This window comes from Oryx dammah, unplaced genomic scaffold, assembly GCF_014754425.2.
Source record: "Oryx dammah isolate SB20612 unplaced genomic scaffold, SCBI_Odam_1.1 HiC_scaffold_3, whole genome shotgun sequence".
NCBI classification, from domain to species: Eukaryota; Metazoa; Chordata; class Mammalia; order Artiodactyla; family Bovidae; genus Oryx; species Oryx dammah.
Window position 1 is genome coordinate 27,515,963 of NW_024070187.1, and position 20,686 is coordinate 27,536,648.

Genomic DNA, 20,686 nt, shown 5'->3' on the forward strand with positions numbered 1-20,686 from the left:
TGATTCTGATGAGATTGCTCCTCTCAGAGAAGTTCATAGTCTAATGGGGAAAATAGATGTCTGAACACAATTTCAGTAATGTGAAAAAAGTGGCAATACTCATGTGCATAAAATGGCAAAGTTCTCTAACAGATGTAGCAAAGGCCTCATGACAACAGTAACAACAGAGGTCAGACTTAAGGCTAAGTGAAGATTTTCTAGATTGAAAAGGCAAAATGGACATTGCAGAGAGTGCCATAAGGATGTTGACTGTTTTAGCTTGTTTAACGTGTCAGGAACTGAGGAAAATACTTTATATGCATTAATCCATTTGAGGCTTCAACACTCGCTTGAGACAAGTTTTCCTTTTACTCCTTTGTACCTACATGGTTACAGGGATTACATATAATGGTACAGACTTTTAATTCAAGGCAGTCTGACTTCACTTTAGTAACTGCTGCTTCCCTGTAACTTCCCTGTAACTTATATGATAATACATGTATTATCCTACCACTGTAGAAACACACCAAGGGCAAAAGACACAGAATTAATTAATTCATGAGTACCCTGTTTCTGGGCTTCCCTGGTAGCTCAGTGGTAAAGAATATACCTGCAATGCAGGAGACAAGGATTCGATCCCTGGTTTGAGAAGATCCTCTGCAGGAGGGCATGACAACACACACCAGTATTCTTGCCAGAAAAATCCCATGGAGAGAGGAACCTGGCAGGCTACAAACAATAGGGTCACAAAAGACAGACACGACTGAAGTGACTTAACATGCATGCACACACTCACTCTCTACCAAGCACTGGGCTGGCATGAACTGTCCGGAGAAAATTTAGGAAGATACTCTACTAATAAAACAATGAGTCAGAAGAAGCAACTATTGAGAGAAAAGTAATTACTGGCAATTCACTCTTGTCTGTTAGGTTAGGGATGAGAGATGGAGTAGACAAAGATGACTGATGGTTTTGCTAGACAAATGGAGTAAATGTGATGACATAATATGAAGCAGGAAAAAACTTAATCAGGGAAAATTGATCATTCATTTTGAAGCCGTGGGTTACCCTATGAAAACTATACAGTCAGATTACCTGCTTAACTCTATCTCAGTTTGGCTAATAATATCAGATTATGTCGTGATATGTTTAACTCTAAAATACTATGCAAAAAAAGAAAACAATACTATGCAGATTTTAAAACAAACTATCTTACTACAAGTGAATGAAAAGCCACAGTGAAATAAATTCATTCAGTCCAGAAACAGGAAACTCAAAGAGAATCCTTCAGAGGGGTAAATGGCTACTTCAGAAGTCTAACCAGAACAGATAGTAATTATTTGTAGAGTGAAATAATAAATTAATAATATTTGAATTAATGAGTGTGTGCATTCATGATGAGATTATCTACTGAATTTACTTTTAGAGCACAAGTGAGAGAAAATGGACTTCAATTAGTGCAAAAGAGAGTTGACGTTCATAAATCATAAACTTCTTAAACTCATAGAGTGTTTCCTTTGGATATGTTCCATAAAGGGAGAAACTGTCATTGCTCAAGAGGCTGCTGCTTGGGTAGTTAACAGTATGCACAGCACAGAGTTCCAAAGAAATAGGAATGGAGGAGCATTATGTTATTCTGAAGAACCATCCCTGACTATCCTGATAAACTCATATACTCTTTTATCTTTAGTTGATGTAAGCATCTCCTTTATCCTTAGATATTAACTCTTTAATTTTGTTTTAATGTGCTACTTTTAACACACCAGCCAAGATTCTCTACTCATCATTATAGAGACTAATGATAACCTTATACTTTGATCAAAAATTTACTTGTATTCAAAGTCATTGAACTGTTTTCTTTCAGTTTATTTTTATTTTTACTGTCTTGATCCCTCTACCTCAAGTGTCATTTACTCCTCAGTTCCCTGTTAACTATGTATACAGTCACAGAATCTATTGCTATCATTTGCACTGAGGACCAGCAATTTTCTTTGTACATAAAGCTGTTTCTTCCACATTCAGTGTTTATATTTTCATCTATTATTTTTATTATATCATAATATTTATTTTAATGTGCCAAATATTTTACTATCTATGTAATCATATTCACATACTTCTACTGCCTCAATAATAGATTCATCTACTCATAAAATTAAAGTGTTTATGAAACATGAGTAAAATTATATAATTAAATATTTAATTTAGAATTAAAATATTTGAACAAGACAGAGGTAAATTAAAGTCACATAATAAATAAAAAAATATATATTATCACATGGAATTTCATCCAAAAACATTGAGCGCCTAGTTGATGCTATTTGCCAAGCTAAAAGATGATAGTAAAGTAACCAACAAGACAAGAATGATCCTAATCTGAAAGTGCTTTTAGATTAGTGAAAAATATACACAAACTAATTTAATTTTAGAATATCATATAATACCAAAGAATCAGATTCTATAGGATATAAATGTGCATATATATGTATATACATATGTACATGCATATATATATATTTATATAAATAAGGTATTTTCATTTTATCATTTTATTGTTGTTATACTTTAAGGTTGACTTCAATGTAATATATTCGGTATAGTTCAGTCACTCAGTCGTGTCCGACTCTTTGCAACCCCATGAATCCCAGCATGCCAGGCCTCCCTGTACATCACCAACTCCCGGAGTTTACTCAGACTCACGTCCATCGAGTCAGTGATGCCATTCAGCCAACTCATCCTCTGTTGTCCCCTTCTTCTCCTGCCCCTAATCCCTCCCAGCATCAGAGTCTTTTTCAGTGAGTCAACTCTTCACATCAGGTGGCCAAAGTACTGGAGTTACAGCTTTAGCATCAGTCCTTCCAAAGAACACTCAGGACTGATCTCCTTCAGAGTGGACTGGGTGGATCTCCTTGCAGTCCAAGGGACTCTTAAGAGTCTTCTCCAACACCACAGTTCAGAAGCATCAATTCTTCGGCACTCAGCATTCTTCACAGTCCAACTCTCACATCTATACATGACCAATGGAAAAACCATAGACTTGACTAGACGGACCTTTGTTGGCAAAGTAATGTCTCTGCTTTTCAATATGCTATCTAGGTTGGTCATAACTTTCCTTCCGGGGAATAAGCATCTTTTAATTTAATGGCTGCTATCACCATCTGCAGTGATTTTGGAGCCCCCAAAAATAAAGTCTGACACTGTTTCCACTGTTTCCCCATCTATTTCCAATGAAGTAATGGGACCAGATACCATGATCTTCATTTTCTGAATGTTGAGCTTTAAGCCAACTTTTTCACTCTCCTCTTTCGCTTTCATCAAGAGACTTTTTAGTTCCTCTTCACTTTCTGCCATAAAGGTGGTGTCATCTGCATATCTGACATTATTGATATTTCTTCCTGCAATCTTGATTCCAGCTTGTGTTTCTTCCAGGCCAGTGTTTCTCATGATGTACTCTGCATATAAGTTAAATAAGCAGGGTGATAATATACAGCCTTGATATACTCCTTGTCTTATTTGGAACCAGTCTGTTGTTCCATGTCAAGTCACTTCCTGACCTGCGTATAGGTTTCTCAAGAGGCAGATCAAGTGGTCTGGTATTCCCATCTCTTTCAGAATTTTCCACAGTTTATTGTGATCCACACAGTCAAAGGGTTTGGCATAGTCAATAAAGCAGAAATAGATGTTTTTCTGGAACTCTCTTGCTTTTTCAGTGATCCAGTGGATATTGGCAATTTGATCTCTGGTTACTCTGCCTTTTCTAAAACCAGCTTGAACATCAGGGAGTTCACTGTTCATGTATTGCTGAAGCCTGGCTTGGAGAATTTTGAGCATTACTTTACTAGTGTGTGAGATGAGTGCAATTGTGCGGTAGTTTGAGCATTCTTTGGCATTGCTTTTCTTTGGAATTGGAATGAAAACTGACCTTTTTCAGTCCTGTGGCCACTGCTGAGTTTCCCAAATTTGCTGGCATATTGAGTGCAGTACTTTCACAGCATCATCTTTCAGGATTTGAAATAGCTCAACTGGAATTCCATCAGCTCCACTAGCTTTGTTCATAGTGATGCTTCCTAAGGCCCACTTGACCTCACATTCTAGGATGTCTGGCTCTAGGTGAGTGATGTAATATATTACATATTCCTAAAATACAAATATTCACTCCATTATAATAAACCATTAAAAAATTAACACTGTATATTTTTTAAAGTTTTGAAAGGATTATAAGTAATCACCATTAATTTTATAATATTTCATATTTGCAATAAATGCATAAGAAAGGGCATGTCTTTGGCAAGTAATACAGAAGAGCTCTTTTAAAGTGGTTGTTTTATTTGAAAACATATTATTAAGGTTATTTGAAAGTATATAAAAACTATATTCATTTCAGTGAAGTATGCTTTTAAATTATAACCTTATATATAAGAATGTTTTGTTATAGCCTTTGAATTCTGATCAATTATAAATTTTATAATAACTTCACATTAAAATGAGTTTCAAATTATTTTTATTACAACCTAAGCATTGTAGCAGGATAATAACATAAAAGATTTGATTATGAATTAAATATTTTTCTAGAAGTAGTGTCAGGAGGACAAAAAATATGTCTACTATTTCCTTTGCATTTTCCCATTGGGTCTAATAAAGAACCGTCAGAGCTCACTAAATGTTGATGGTGATCTCACTTCCAACTTAGTTTTGATGAACTTCTGAATTAGATGTCCTCTAATGTCCTTTCCTTCTCTGAAATTGTTATTCTCTAATAGAGTTCTATATGTTCATTTTCCCCCATAGAGAAATATAAAGCACTTCAAACTCTCTAAGTAAGAATAATCTGTTCAGTGATGCAGATTACACATTATTCATGCTGGTGTTGAAGACAGAAATCACAGATAAGGTTCTCATCAGGAAGAGTTATTCCCAGATTAGCAAAGAATGAGTTGAGGCAGTCTCAGCTCTTTCATTTTTTTTTTCAGATTCTAGTTAAAATAGGACTACAACAAGTGAAATTATTTTGTTAATGTATTAATTTTCATTTATTCTTTAAAAAAAAGAAAAAAAAAAACAACTAGGACACATATTCGGAGAAGGCAATGGCACCCCACTCCAGTACTCTTGCCTGGAAAATCCCAGGGACGGAGGAGCCTGGTGGGCTGCCGTCTATGGGGTCGCACAGAGTCGAACACGACTGAAGCGACTTAGCAGCAGCAGCAGGGCACATATTATTACATGTTTCTCAATGATCAGTGTTAAAACTCTTGTTGGAAAACTTGAATTTCCTTGCAAATTCTGATTTATTAAACCAGAACTATCTGGAGCTGCAAAATGGTGATGCCAGAGATGACCAGAAAAAACTCCTTGGGTGTTTTTTATTGTCATTAGATTTTTTGAAATGTGGTTTGGTCACTTATTTCTTGTATGATATCCTCAAAAGGTGAATGAGTAAAACACCCACTCATAACTAATTTGAAAAGTTTTGTTTGACAATAAAAGGACTATATAAATTTAGAAGTGTTAACAAGCCAAAGACATTGTATATAATTCAGGGTCAAATAAATGGCAAATAGGAAGTCCCTTAAGGTTTCAGATTGAGGAATCATGCTACTTTGTCTATAGTATGGATACTGTTTGAATGGGCAAAGAAAATGAATGTGATATACAGAGAGGATGACAGGCCTTAGTAAAAGCTCAGAAGCAGGCAAACAAAAGCTAGATTCAGCAAAAATGATAATGTCATTTTGTCTGACACAGCGGTATGAGTAGGGAAAAAGAGTCGACTGTGGACAGATGCAAAGAGGCTGAATAGGATAGCAATGGTAAATGGGCTTTACCGAGACAGAAGCTGAATAAAGGTATCTCTTACTTGTGAAAACCTGAGGCAGAAGGCACTTTGTTTAGTTTCTTCTAAATCAGGGGGAAAAAAAGAAAGAAAATATAGCTCTAGGTTATCACATAATTAAATTATGTCCATAATCTGCCACACCTAGCTTTGAAATTCCACTCAATATTGTAAGTATGCAAACTTCCTCAAGTACACTATATCCTCATAGATTTTGTAAACACTGTCACGTAGAAAGGAGATTTTTATTTTTGCTATGTATATGTCTAGGTTTTATCTAATTAGGTATTTTTAAATGGAGGTGAATACAATAAGAACATTGGATGATGGAAACTAAAAGAAAAACCCTGACTCTGCCAGGTCTATTTTAATATAGTTTAACAACTGCTCTTCTATATGTTTAAATGTAGTAATGACACATAGCAGGAATGGAAGAAAGAAAAATGTGATGCAAGGGGAAGACCATGGACTTAAGAGACAAATAGACCTATGATGTAATAAGTCTACCTTTCTTACTGTGTGACTTTTGAACTCTATTAAAGCTCTTTGACTTTGAGGTTTCTTACCCATAAAACAAGGACTTTTTTTTTTTTTCTATCTCATAGTATTTATGTGTCTAGCTTCATGCTTGGCAAAGAGGCAGCAGTCAAAAAATAATAACTCTCATCCCATGAATGTCATTATTTTATGCATGGTGAGTTCTGTTACTCATAAAAAAGACAATGTCAGCAATTATCAAAGTTCAATATAAGGCTATATTGTGGTTCTTTGAAAACACATTTTAATTACTAACATAGTTAATTCTTTACATCTTTTTTGAAGAAGTCCCTACTACAGCTTCACATTATCTCTGCCGTAATTCTCATGTGCAAAATGGTTGGCTCAAACCCTACTTTTTTCCCACATAATTTAATCCTAGTACAAGTTTTGATTAAATCCATCTGATTTTCAATACCTAGAATACTTTTGAAATTCTAAGCTCAAAGAAAAATTAAAAAAATTAATTTTAAAAACTGTTGAATCCCTTCTGCAGAGGAATTTTCATAGAAGATAGAATGGATCATTTTCAAGTCAATATTGTGTATCTAATATAGTCCAACAATTGCTACTCAGTAACCTACTTGCAACCTTAAATTTCTAAGCAACAGAAACTGTATAAAGATACCTTCCTAATAAATATGACCATTCTTCATACAAATGAAATAGTGCTGTATCCAAGTTTACTGAAAAGGCACATTCTGCCTGATGCTCATTCCTTCTCTAGTTCAATTAAAGTGATGAAGCCATTATCTTTATCTAGCAGATAAAGATAAAATGGATATATTCTTCTATGATAGTTGGACAAGGGGAGAGAGAAAATTTTGGTCAATATAAAAACATATAGGAGGCATATTTGGGTAGCTTCTGTAGTCTCTATATTTGTATAAAGATTGTAAGATTTTCAGTTTGTTTCTGCCACTACTCATTATTTATTTCCTTTGTTCACAGTTACTATCTCTACTTGTCAGGATTCTTTACATGTTGGGGTAGTTCAAAGCTTTATTTCTAAAGGATCTAAACCTCAGTTTTCCTGCATATGTGGTAACACTGGAATGGTAGTACTTGAAATATTCTTCCTTGTTGTGCCATGCTAAGTTGCTTCAGTCTTGTCTGATTCTGTGTAACCCTATGGACTATAGCCCACTGGACACCTCTGTCCTTGGGATTCTCCAGTCAAGAATACTGGAATGGATTGCCATTCCCTTCTCCAAGGGATCTTCCTGACCCAGGGATTGAACTGGTATCTTTTACATCTAACCTGCATTGGCAGGCAGGTTCTTTACCACTAGCGCCACCTGGGAAACCCAGTACTCCTTCTTACCCCTATTATATTAAAACAAACACATTTACTCAGGATAATCAGAACCAGTCATCTCAAATAACATAGTATCATTTCTTTTTTGGGGGGATTATTGGTCTAGCAACATGAGGAGCCCACAGTGACCAGGTGGTAATCTCAACGGCATTACTGTTGTTTTGCCTTATAGAAGCATTTAGATGAGAACTCTAAACCAATAGAACTTTCTAATGCAAGGAAAAGAAAAAGGATACTTTGAGTTGGTAATTAGGTATATTAGCAATATTACTTTTAATTTACTCAAATATTCCAGTTCCATGTGTTCTAACAATGGAAGAACTAGTACAGCCTCATCTATTTGTCACTGATTTGTAGAATATTCTATCTCGCTATATGATGTCATACTTTTAAATGGTCATTTCTAAGCAGGACAATCACAGAGTCTTTAAGAGTCCATTTCACCAGTTACTTCTGGTTAATAGGGTAAGATTTGTCAGTTCTGTGAGTGTAAACTGATTGCCTCACTATTTTGGCTAGAAAATAAGTGAATTCTTTCAGAAGTAGAATATCCTAATGATGAATAAGAAATTCAATAAGATTATTGTTAAATACCATCACCAACTCAATGGACATGAATTTGAGTAAACTCTAGGAGATAGTGAATGGCAGGGAAGCCTGGAGTGCTGCAATCCATGGGGTCGCAAAGAGTTGGATAAGACTTTGAGCAACAAACAACAAAGATTATGGTGCCATCACTGGCAGGCAGAGAAGAAGGAATCAAAATAGTTGTCTCTTCAAATAAGAAAATCGTCCATATTTGACATTTCCCAAGTTAACATAACTGATCACCTAGAGATTTACTGTTATTTGCTACTGGCATCAGCACATAAAGTGGCATAGACAGATAAACTTTGAGAAGAGAAAAGCTGTCTGTGTGCACACATTCACAATTTTTGTCCCTACCAAAATGATCACTATTTGCTCTAAACCTTTTTAAAAAGCTTGAGATGCCTAGGAAAAGGCCGTGTAACACCCCAATGATGCTGTCTTATTCACCTGAGAGCTTCTCACATGGCACAGAAATATCCTATCATTCTCAGTATATTTTAAGAAGTTCATAAATATAATATACCTCTTCCCTAAAACTCTGTAACTTACCTTTGAAAGTATATATATATATTTTTTTTTAAATTCCCTGACCATCTGGCTAATTTTTACCCACTGTTCTTAAATAAATGTTAACTCATACTTGCAGCCAGTTCTTCTTCCAGGCAGTGTGACAACCATATGTATTATTAGAATTTTTGCCAAGTGACAGTACCTTCCCTACTTTCCTTTCCAGTCAGTAGACTGCTGTGGCATTACATTTTAACTATTTCTAACATACAGTTAAGGACCATTTGTAAACCAGGAGCTTTTTTTTTTCCCCCTTTCTCAATCAAGTAGCTGTAGGGAATTCTCTGTAAGTTAGCATGCCCATATGTGGCTTGAAGAGGGGTGCCAATGCTGTAGAGATAAACGTACTAAATTTAGAGAAGTATACAGCCTCAATTTTACCTTTAGTATTCTAAATAGCTTTGATTATAAACAATGCACTCTTTATAATAACTATAGCATAAATCTTATGCATAGATTGTATTTATAAGCCTAAAAATTAAAGTAAGGCCTTACTGGGCTGTCTATGTTAATCTTTGGTATTCTATGAGCACTTAGTCAAAAGTTATGATTACTATTAACTGTTAAAAAAAAACACAGTACCCTTGCTTCTATGCATTACATATATCCTTTTTGGCCTCTGGATTCTGAGATTTCATCATATATATTAGAATATGCACAAGTAAAGTGTTAGTCATTCAGTTGTGCCTGACTCTTTGAAACCCCATGAACTACAGCCCATCAGGCTCCTCTGTCCATGGGATTTTCCAGGCAAGGATACTGGAGTGGGTTGCCATTTCCTTCTCCAGGGGATCTTCCCAACCCAGCAATCGAAACCAGGTCTGCTGCACTGCAGGCAGATTCTTTACTGATTGACCTATGAAGAAAGCCCACATTAGAATCTGAAGCCATATCAATACAACTCTCATAATCATATTACAAAGAATAGCAAATAGTATGCTATGGCTTTCCTCACCAACAGATTTTTCAGTGACTCAGTGAGTGATTCCTGATAGAGTCCAAAGGAGATTCTTCAGTGAAAGGAATCTCCTTTGGACTCTATCAGGAATCACATTTAATGAATGTATAAATTAATCATATATGTATATGTATATTTATTAATGTATAAATTAATCATATCAACATCTGTAAATCTTTGAGGCAGTAGAATCACTTCTTGTGTGTTATAACATGGAAACTTTGGCTTTTTTGTCATAAGGATATACTGTAACAGCTAATCAGCTTATCAAACACTTTCCTTCAAGAAACACTTTCTCCCAGGAGACTGCAGATAGTCATTTAATGTGCTGATTTGACATCGCATGTGATGGAATAACAATGTTCTTATTCTAATGTTAGCAGGATCCTCCTCGACTTTAAACACAACCAGGATAGATACTCAATACCAGATGTTTATTTCCTTGAGGCTTATTACCAAGCACACGTTGTTGTATCAGTTAAGGTTTAACAGCAAAGACAGAACTCATTCAAGCTGGCACACTCATAAGATAATGCATTGTAATAAATTGAATTTTTTACTGAACTATTAAAAGGCAACTATTAAAAGTCTGAACTATTACAGACTCTAGGTTGAGATGCCAAGAATAACCTCCAAACCCACAGTAGAACTGGGCTTCCAAGGACTGCTATTCCTGCTGTGATCAGGAAAATTCTGCTGAATCAAGAATTCAGTGCTGCAGCTGCTTGCTTCATAATCACAACACCTGTGCTATACTACACGTATACAACACATACACACCCCAGTGGATACCTTATGCCTTGCTTCTTTTTACACTTAATTCAGTTTTGAATTCAATTTTTATTCAAGTGGGTCTCATTTGGGGAATCTAAATCATAACAAGATTATTGCATTCTTGTTTGGTTCTGTTTTAGTAATTCAGCATCTACATTACAAGAAAGCATATTAGAAAGAGGTTGAAATGGATGTTGAACTGGCTGAGCCAATGCATCTGCTATAGTTTACTACATGGTAGTGATTTATGGAATGACAGCCTAATTGTGGAAAGCTTTAGAATTAGCACTGCAACTTTGAAGTATTTGCTCAAGCATTTACTCTGTAGAACTGGTGCCAAACTATTAGTTCAATTCACAACTTATAAATACATAACATGTGACAAGTTCGGGGGATACAAAGATGAATTATATCAGTTGTTCCCTCTGTAACATAGGATAGAATAATCAGTACCTGTAGTAATTCAGATATTAACACTAGATCAAGAAATGAACAATATGCTCTGGAATTAATTTGGCTTTCGGTGGATATGGAGTGAATATCATGCCTTAAGTATTTTTGTGGTATTATGAGAAGGGAAATATATTCTTCAAGGAGATAAGAACATGTGTTAAGCATGAAAAGATAAGGGTTCATATGAAAGTATATGATCCTTGGTTGTACATGTACAATAAATATTTGTTGAGATTAAGATTAAATTACCAAAAGAAACCCCCACAAAACTAGGATGCAATGCTCACAATAATAGTGAACAGAAGATATGCTAAGGGAGTTAGAATTTTAGATTTTCAAGGACATTTGCAGGTCTCTTTGACCGAGTTATGGATAGAAATCAAGAGGTATCACTTCCAGGCCAAAACATTTAATTGCTGATGTAAGATCACCCACTGTTTTCTTTTGTCTGTTGCAAAACCACCAACATTCAGAAAGAGATTTCTCACAGGAAATGCAAGAAAACAGGAGTCTTTTATACTATGAAATCATATAGTAATATATTTATAATGGTAACTCTGGAAGTACTAAGGATGATAGATTATAGTGCAGACAGCTGGAGTCAGACAGATCAAATAGAATACCATATAAGAATCTATGTTCCCTTGGGCCGAAGCAATCGTGGAGATGAGGAAGCTCATCTCAGACACATTGGAGGGAGGGGCATGAGAGGACTTAGATGAAGCAAATATATAAAGAGGAAAAGGGGGAAAGTCAGCAATAAGTTCAAGATTTCTATCTTGGCTCACTGGGGGAATGGTAAAATCTTGATTGGAACACAGATATTTGTTTCATGCTTACTGAATATCTTACGTGTTCTTGTATTGACCATTCCTCTTGCTATAAAGTGAGATCATCTAGCTACTTTGTCAGTGAAGTGTAAGCAGAAATTATGCATGTCACTCTTGAAAAAAGAATAACTAATTAGTATGCACTCTCTGGATCTTTCTTCTTTGCCCTTGTTAACAGAGGAGATCTAGAGCTGAGATGGCTGAATCACTTACACTAGAACCCTAGGTCACTTGATGGATAGAAGCAACTCTAGAATGTCATCCAGACCTCATCACAAGCGAGATATGAACTGTTTCATGTGTAAATTGATTGTAATTATGGGTTGCTTTTATGACAATTGGGTCAGTTTACTATAATTAATAAGAAGTAAAAGAAAAATCAGAAGAACTCCTGTAGAGGTAAATGACATATAATTTACTGAATATTATATGCCAGTCACTGTTTTAAGCACATCCCCATTATATATAAAACAGGCTTCCCAGGTGACTCGGTGGTAAAGAATCTGCCTGACAATGCAGGAGATGTGGGTTCAATCCCTGGGTCTGAAAGAACCCCTGGAGAAGGAAATGGCAAATCCACTCCATTATTCTTACCTAGGAAACCCCACAGGCAGTGGAGCCTGGTGGGCTACAGTCAGTGGAGTTGCAAAGAGTCAGACACAATTTAGCGACTAAAGGACAACAATAATATTGTTTGTAACAATTCATTTTCTTCCTAAGGCAGCCCTGTAAGGAAGGGTTATTTTATTTAAATTTTGGAGATAAGGGACTTGAGGCACAGGGAAGCTAGGCCATTTGAATTCATATAGCCAGGATGCTGTGAATTTGAAATTCTGGACCATATTTTATACATGCTGAATCTGAGACAGGAATATCCAGTATGCATATAGATATATGTTCTTCATGCTTAAGAGATTTAATTTTGTGATTCATTGCCATAGAGTTGATATCTGAACCCATAGACAAGATAAATGTCTTTGGAAGCATACTGATGCAAAAACAAGATTGAAGTAGTAGGAATATAAGGAGGGTTTTTGTTTTTTTTTTTTTTTTTTTTGAGACCTGGATGACAAGAGTATACAACAGAAACACAGGGGTATAAAGACCAGAGGGCTCCCCTGGTGGCTCAGTGGTAAAGAATCCACCTGCAGTGCAGGAGACCCAGGTTCTATCCTTGGGTCAGGACGACCCCTGGAGAAGGGAATGGCCACTCACTCCAGTATTCTCGCCTGGGAAATTCCATGAAGAGAGGACCCTGGAGGGCTATAGTCCATGGAGTTGCAAACCAGTCGACACTACTTAGCGAGTAAACACACACACACATGAAGACTGGAACATCTTTCCCTGGCTCGAAGACTCTAGATCTTGGTAGTTTTATCTGGCTTCCCATCCACACTCTAAAAAGCCTGTGTAGGGAGGATGATGGAGTTGCAGACCATAGGTTTGAGTCTACAAAAGGCTTGCCATCAGCCTGCAAGTTTTTTCACCATGAAGGATAGTGAGATCATCTCTCTTACTTCCATCTTAGTGTAGAGAATAAAAGGGAAAACATCTATCGGTATACGTCCTCCCTGCTAAGCCACATTATCAAGGCTCGAGGGCAACATTTGCAACCCGTTACCCTTACAGTTTCAAACAAATAATAAAAATATAAAGTGATTCCATAGATATAACTTCGCTCTGTGACAGAACTTCTTGTAATGTCTAACTTTGATAATGTTTTCTTCTCCATTCCATTAGTATTATTATTTGTGAGTGCTGAAACTCTTGATACTGCTCATTCTAAATAAACTTCTGCCATATTCATTATTTTCTCTCAGTCCCAGCCATCTGCCTTTCCTGTTGGGGACTTTATATTTAAAAGCATATTTTTAATTAATATATACATATATGTGTGTATATATGTGTATATATATATATATATATATTCCCAAGAATCTCTTTATATCTTTATGTCTAGTTTGTGTTTCTAGTTCTCTTTGAAAGCTCTCAAGCCCAAATGTCTGCAACACATCTCTAATCAGTTTCCAGCCAATATACAGAGAAAATTAAGGTCACTGGATGGCTAACATTTCTTATTGTTTTTACTGCTATTGAGATCTCTGAAAGGCAGAATATGTTATCAGGAGACAAACTGTTGCTGAAAACAAAACCTCCGGAGTCACAGAGTTCTTTAGTCTCAATCTTGCCTCTGTTATTTATATGTCAGAGTTTGGATCTTTTAAACTTTATATGCTGAGCTTCAGTTTTCTCATTTGCAAATCAAGGATAACTGATCCTACGTTACTTATCATGAGTACTAAATCAAACAGTTCACAGAAAATCACTAGGTACCTAGTATATGGGATTCCCAGGTGGCTCAATGGTAAAGAATTGCCTGTCGATGCAGGAGACATGGGTTTGACCCCTAAGCTGAGAGGATCCCCTGGAGTAGGAAATGCCACCTCACTTCAATACTCTTGCTTGGAAAATGTCACAGTCAGCAGAGCCTGGTGAGCTACTACTGTCCATGGAGTTCCCAAGAGTCAGACATGGCTGAACACACAGGCGTCTAGTATATAGCAGGCTCACTACAAAAGTTAAGATCTCTTTCCACTAGTTTGTATTCTTAGCTGGGAGAATACCATACAGCCAACTGATTCCGTTAGGACTTCCAAATCATCCTTTTTGAAAACTTTTGTGATTCCAGGTTTCTGACAGTTTGGATTTTAAGGCAATTCAGAATATGTATTAAGATGAATACTCTTTTACTGTATGCTGCTGCTGCTGCTAAGTCACTTCAGTTGTGTCCGACTCTGTGTGACCCCATAGACGGCAGCCCACCAAGCTCCCCCGTCCCTGGGATTCTCCAGGCAAAAACACTGGAGTGGGTTGCCATTTCCTTCTCCAATGCATGAAAGTGAAAAGTGAAAGGGAAGTCGCTCAGTTGTGTCCGACTCTTCGAGACCCCATGGACTGCAGCCTACCAGGCACCTCTGTCCATGGGATTTTCCAGGCAAGAGTACTGGAGTGGGGTGCCATCACCTTGAAAATCGTGTCTGATTCTTTGCGATCCCATGGACTCTTCAGTCCATGGAATTCTCTAGGCCAGAATACTGGTGTGGGTAGCCTTTCCCTTCTCCAGGGGATCTTCCCAATCCAGGGATTCAACCTAGGTCTCCCACACTGCAGGTGGATTCTTTACCAGCTGAGCCACAAGGGAAGCCCTTTTTACTGGATAGTAATATGTATATGACCACAGGAAAAACCATAGCCTTGACTAGATGGACCTTAGTCGGCAAAGTAATGTCTCTGCTTTTGAATATACTATCTAGGTTGGTCATAACTTTCCTTCCAAGAAGTAAGTGTCTTTTAATTTCATGGCTGCAGTCACCATCTGCAGTGATTTTGGAGCCCAAAATAATAAAGTCTGACACTGTTTCTACTGTTTCCATCTATTTCCCATGAAGTGATGGGACCAGATGCCATGATCTTCGTTTTCTGAATGTTGAGCTTTAAGCCAACTTTTTCACTCTCCACTTTCACTTTCATCAAGAGGCTTTTTAGTTCCTCTTCACTTTCTGCCATAAGGGTGGTGTCATCTGCATATCTAAGTTGATTGATATTTCTCCCAGCAATCTTGATTCCAGATAGTGTTTCTTCCAGTCCATCATTTCTCATGATGTACTCTGCATAGAAATTAAATAAGCAGGGTGACAACATACAGCCTTGATGTACTCCTTTTCCTATTTGGAACCAATCTGTTGTTCCATGTCCAGTTCTAACTGCTGCTTCCTGACCTGCATACAGATTTCTCAAGAGGCAGGTTAGGTGGTCTGGTATTCCCATCTCTTGAAGAATTTTCCACAGTTTATTGTGATCCACACAGTCAAAGGCTTTGGCATAGTCAAGAAAGCAGAAATAGATGTTTTTCTGGAACTCTCTTGCTTTTTCCATGATCCAGCAGATGTTGGCAATTTGATCTCTGGTTCCTCTGCCTTTTCTAAAACCAGCCTGAACATCAGGGAGTTCACGGTTCACATATTGCTGAAGCCTGGCTTGGAGAATTTTGAGCATTACTTTACTAGCATGTGAGATGAGATGAGGCTATGGTTTTTTCCTGTGGTCATGTATGGATGTGAGAGTTGGACTGTGAAGAAGGCTGAGCACCGAAGAATGGATGCTTTTGAACTGTGCTGTTGGAGAAGACTCTTGAGAGTCCCTTGGACTGCAAGGAGATCCAACCAGTCCATTCTGAAGGAGATCAGCCCTGGGATTTCTTTGGAAGGAATGACGCTAAAGCTGAAACTCCAGTACTTTGGCCGCCTCATGCGAAGAGTTGACTCATTGGAAAAACCTCTGATGCTGGGAGGGATTGGGGGCAGGAGGAGAAGGGGACAACAGAGGACGAGATGGCTGGATGGCATCACGGACTCAATGGACGTGAGTCTGAGTGAACTTCGGGAGTTGGTGATGGACAGGCAGGCCTGGAGTGCTGCGATTCATGGGGTTGCAAAGAGTTGGACATGACTGAGCGACTGAACTGAACTGAATGTGTATATATTCTCCTTTACTTAGATAGAAATATGAATTATTATTTTAAAAAATTGTACATATTTTAGCCTCTTTACTTTTTATATTTGACCTCCATAGACATACACTGGGGAAAAGTTTTCATTGACAGTCATGTTTTATCACTCACTTCCTCTAAAAGTGAAGTTCAAAACTGGCTCTTTCATGAAATTCTCTTTGTTAGCAAAAACTAAATTCCATCCTCTGACACAAAATAATTATCCATTTATTGTATTTTGCAAAACTCACAACCCTAATTTGCATTGCTCTTTATTCAAATCCTGAGATAGTCCCCACATTATGTAAGCCATGTGTGTGGGTGTATGGGAGTTTGTATGGGGTGTCTGTGTGTGGGGTTTGTGTGTGTGGGTGTGTGTGTGTGTGGGTGTGTGTATTTGTGTGGGTGGGTGGGTGGATAGGTGGGTGGGTGTATGTTTTAAGGTCAATATCTTGAAAGAAATTTTTGGCAAGACTTTTAAGAATGTGATTTGAGTTATAATGGAGATTCCTTAATGCTTTTTATGTGCAATGATTTTGATCAGGTAATATGATTTATGAAGGTTAACTTGCTGTTATTTTTCTTGAGAATTTTAAGTCAGGTCCCAATTTCTAATTCTGACTTATTCTGATAAGTGAACATATATTGAAGAACCTCAGCAATTTTGTACATAGAAATTGAATGGACAAAAATTATGTTTGCCTCAGTAGGGAGTATTCTGACATTAAATTGTTTTTTTTTTAATATTTTATCATAAGCCAATAATGGGCCAACAAATGTGTTTGTTGCAGGGAAGGGTATGATTACTTTGCCTAATAAGTGAACCAAAGTTTCTCCTTTCAACCTCCATCTGCATAAGTTAAAAGAGAAATATTACAGCTATTTTTTCTTTTTCTTAAAGGTTTCTCATTTTTATTTCAAAACACTAATAACTAAAATTTATGCTCCAACTTATTATAATGACTGTTGGTATTGCCAGTATAGTGCACAGTGCACAGAAGTATATTTCAATGTTGTAGAAAGTGGTTAGGGGTCTTCCCAGGGCACTAGTGGTAAAGTGTCCACCTGCCAATGTAGGAGAGGTAAGAGGTGTGGGTTTGATCCTTGGATCGGGAAGATCCCCTGGAGTAGGAAATGGTTCTAATATGCTTTCCTGGAAAATTCCATGAACAGAGGAGCCTGGTGGGCTACAGTCCAAGGAGTTGCTAAGAGTCAGCTACAACTGAGTGACTGAGTACACAGTCACTGGTTAGTAAACATCTGTTGAAAACTGAATTTTTTAAGAAAAAATAACCCATTTTCAATTTTAACTTCCTAACTTGTTTCCTATCTTGAATTACAGTGAATATAATTTGAAAGAGAGCCTAATATTTCATATTTGGAGTATGTTTCACGCCTGAATGAAAAGTATACAAAGTAATCCGAGATAGACTGAGAGGATGCTGATTATCTCTTTATCATATTGTTTGGAAGCAGGAGATCAACCAGGAACATTTATTCATTCATTTACTCATTCATACAGGGTTTACTGTTTGATAGGTGGTGGATCTAAGGATGAGAAGCACACATCTCACCCTACCTTCACAGAGATATAGGCAATCACATGATACAAAATTTAAACATTTCTGTTCATGCCACACACAACCTTTTTTCACAAAAGTTGTCAGCCACTATCACAGATCTCAACTGAGGTTAATAGGCTCAGTTATCAAACACACTGGCTTACAGCTGATTAAAATAAGTAAGTCAAACCTGAACAAATGTGCTAAGTGACAAAAACATTAACAAGAAATGAAAGCATTTTGACTGCGAGACTGGTTAGAAAAAAAAAAAAAAATTTCCTCACCTTACACTCCACTATTCAGCTACAAAATAGCACAGAATCTTATTCAGCTCTCATTCAGTTGCTTAACATTTATCACCTTTCTGTGACATATAGGGCTTCCCTGGATGTTCAGGCGGTAAAGAATCCACCTGTGATGCGGGAGACCTGGGTTCAACCCCAGGGGTCAGGAATATTCCCTGGAACAGAAAATGGCTACCCACTCCAGTACTGTATATGGGTTTGGATTTATAAGATATAGAAGTAAAATATGGCCCTTAGTATTATACATGCATATGTTTATCTGTGTTTTGTGTGTGTATCTCTGGCAAGGAGGTGGGGATACTTTTGTATAGGTTTGAAGAGCTGAAATCAAGCAGAGGGGATACAGTGTCAAGGGAGAACTTTTAACTAACACTTAGGGTTAAGTCTGAAATTGCTGGCAGTGAAGGTAGTGAAACTGTTACAAAGATGGCATGATTTCACAGTGGTATTCTTGAAGGGCAGAATGAGGATAGAATCAGAGTAAACATGGAGGGCACTTATCCCACTGTGAAAGCTGAAAAAAATAAATGGACAAGATCTGGGGACATGAGAATAAATGAAACATTGTGAATGTTTGGATTATTGTTCAGCAAATAGTCACTACATTTTCTTCATAGGCAGAGTCCATTTAAATATCTCATTGATTTGAGGTTTCAAATGCTTTGGCCACTGGAGCCAGAACTGGAGTTCCAAATGTAGGTCTTAATATGTATCAAGTGTTTCTCCTCAATTATCTGAGAACTTTTGACCTTTACAATGAAGATCATACTTCACATAGCTTCTGCCCCTCTGGTTTAAACCCCCAAATAAGACAGATGGTGTAATGTCCCCCAACCAACCTGAACTCCCATGGAAACAAATAGTTTTTGAGAATAAGTAAGAATTCATTGAGAATAAATAGCTATCATTGCATGCCACTGAATTTTATGTAACAGTAGCTGAGTACATGGGACTTCCCTGATGGGGTCAGACAATAAAGTGTCTACCTGTAATGCAGGAGACTTGGGTTTGATCCCTGGATGGGGAAATCCCCTGGAGAAGGAAATGGCAATCCACTCCAGTATTCTTGGCTGGGAAAGCCCATGGACAGAGGAGCCTGGCACGCTGCAGTCCTTGGGGTTGCAAAGAGTCGGACAGGACTGAGCAACTAACACAAGCTAAGTACTAAGTTAATTGGTAGCTAAAACTGGGAATGACTTAGAATGAATCACACTAGCTTTGAGACTGGCTAACAGATAACAAGAAAATTTATTGGAGATTGGCTAATCGTGAGCTGTGGTTGTAACAGGAAAATATTTGGTAAAACATTTGCCTCTGGTAAATTGGAAGACAGAAGACATCTATGGAAACTGTAGTATTGGTCAAGAAAATTTTGATAGCATAAGATGGCTGCTACCAGTTACATTTGATATGATACTATAAGGGGGAAAATGAGTCCAGAAAAGAAGTGGGCTGTTTTAAATTATACTTGAAAGGAATATGGAGAAACCAAAAATCACAGAGTTAAAATCATAGACATAAATATTGCAACATAGCTTCAGGAAAAAAAGAAAAATCCAGAGTAGGAGATAAGACTAACACTTTTGTTAAGATCTCTGAGTGAATTAAAGTCCATTTATTGGGCTGGGCAAAGTAACTCTAGAAAGCACAGGGATGTGGTTCTATTGAAGCCCAATAAGTAAGGATCAAATATAATTAAGTCTAAAGAGAAAGAGCAGCATGCCCAAAGAAGCAGAAAAACAAACAAGAGCAAACAAAACCCTAAACCCTTGTGGTTCTGCTGTTTGGCTGTTAGAATTCACAAGCATCAAACATGAGAAAACCACAGCTTACCGGAACTATATTTAAAAAATTACTACCAGCCTAAAACAAAAGAGATAGTCTTCCAGTTTATTTATTTATTTATTTATTTATTTACTTTTTTAATTAATTTATTTTTTACTGAAGGATACCTGAGAGCCACCAATTTTGTACAGACAAGAAGTGATCTGAAAGAGCTGTTTATCCACCAGGTAGCACTGCTAGCTATGGAAGATTAAAAATAAATAAGGATCTCCTAGGTGGTAGTGCCATGTTTGGTAGAGATCAATGGAGAAAGGGTAGCTACTTACAGGGAGCAAATCTGGAATTAAATCAATGATAGGGGCATTCAGAAAAAAAAATTGCCCAGCAGGAATTTAGAATTCTTATGGACTATTAACTATTCATTCTTCTTCTTATCCTTCTTGTTGTGGAATGAAAATGTTTATGGTGGATATCCTTGTTTGTTTCACCATTGTAACTTAGGATTGTAGAGAATAAATGACTTGTCTCTTTGATTCATAAATCTTCAGGTCAATATAATCTGTACTTGGATAGAATGCAGATGATGAAATTCTTGTCTTAAAGTCTGATAACACTGTAACAGATAAATCTATCAGTAGTCTTAGGATT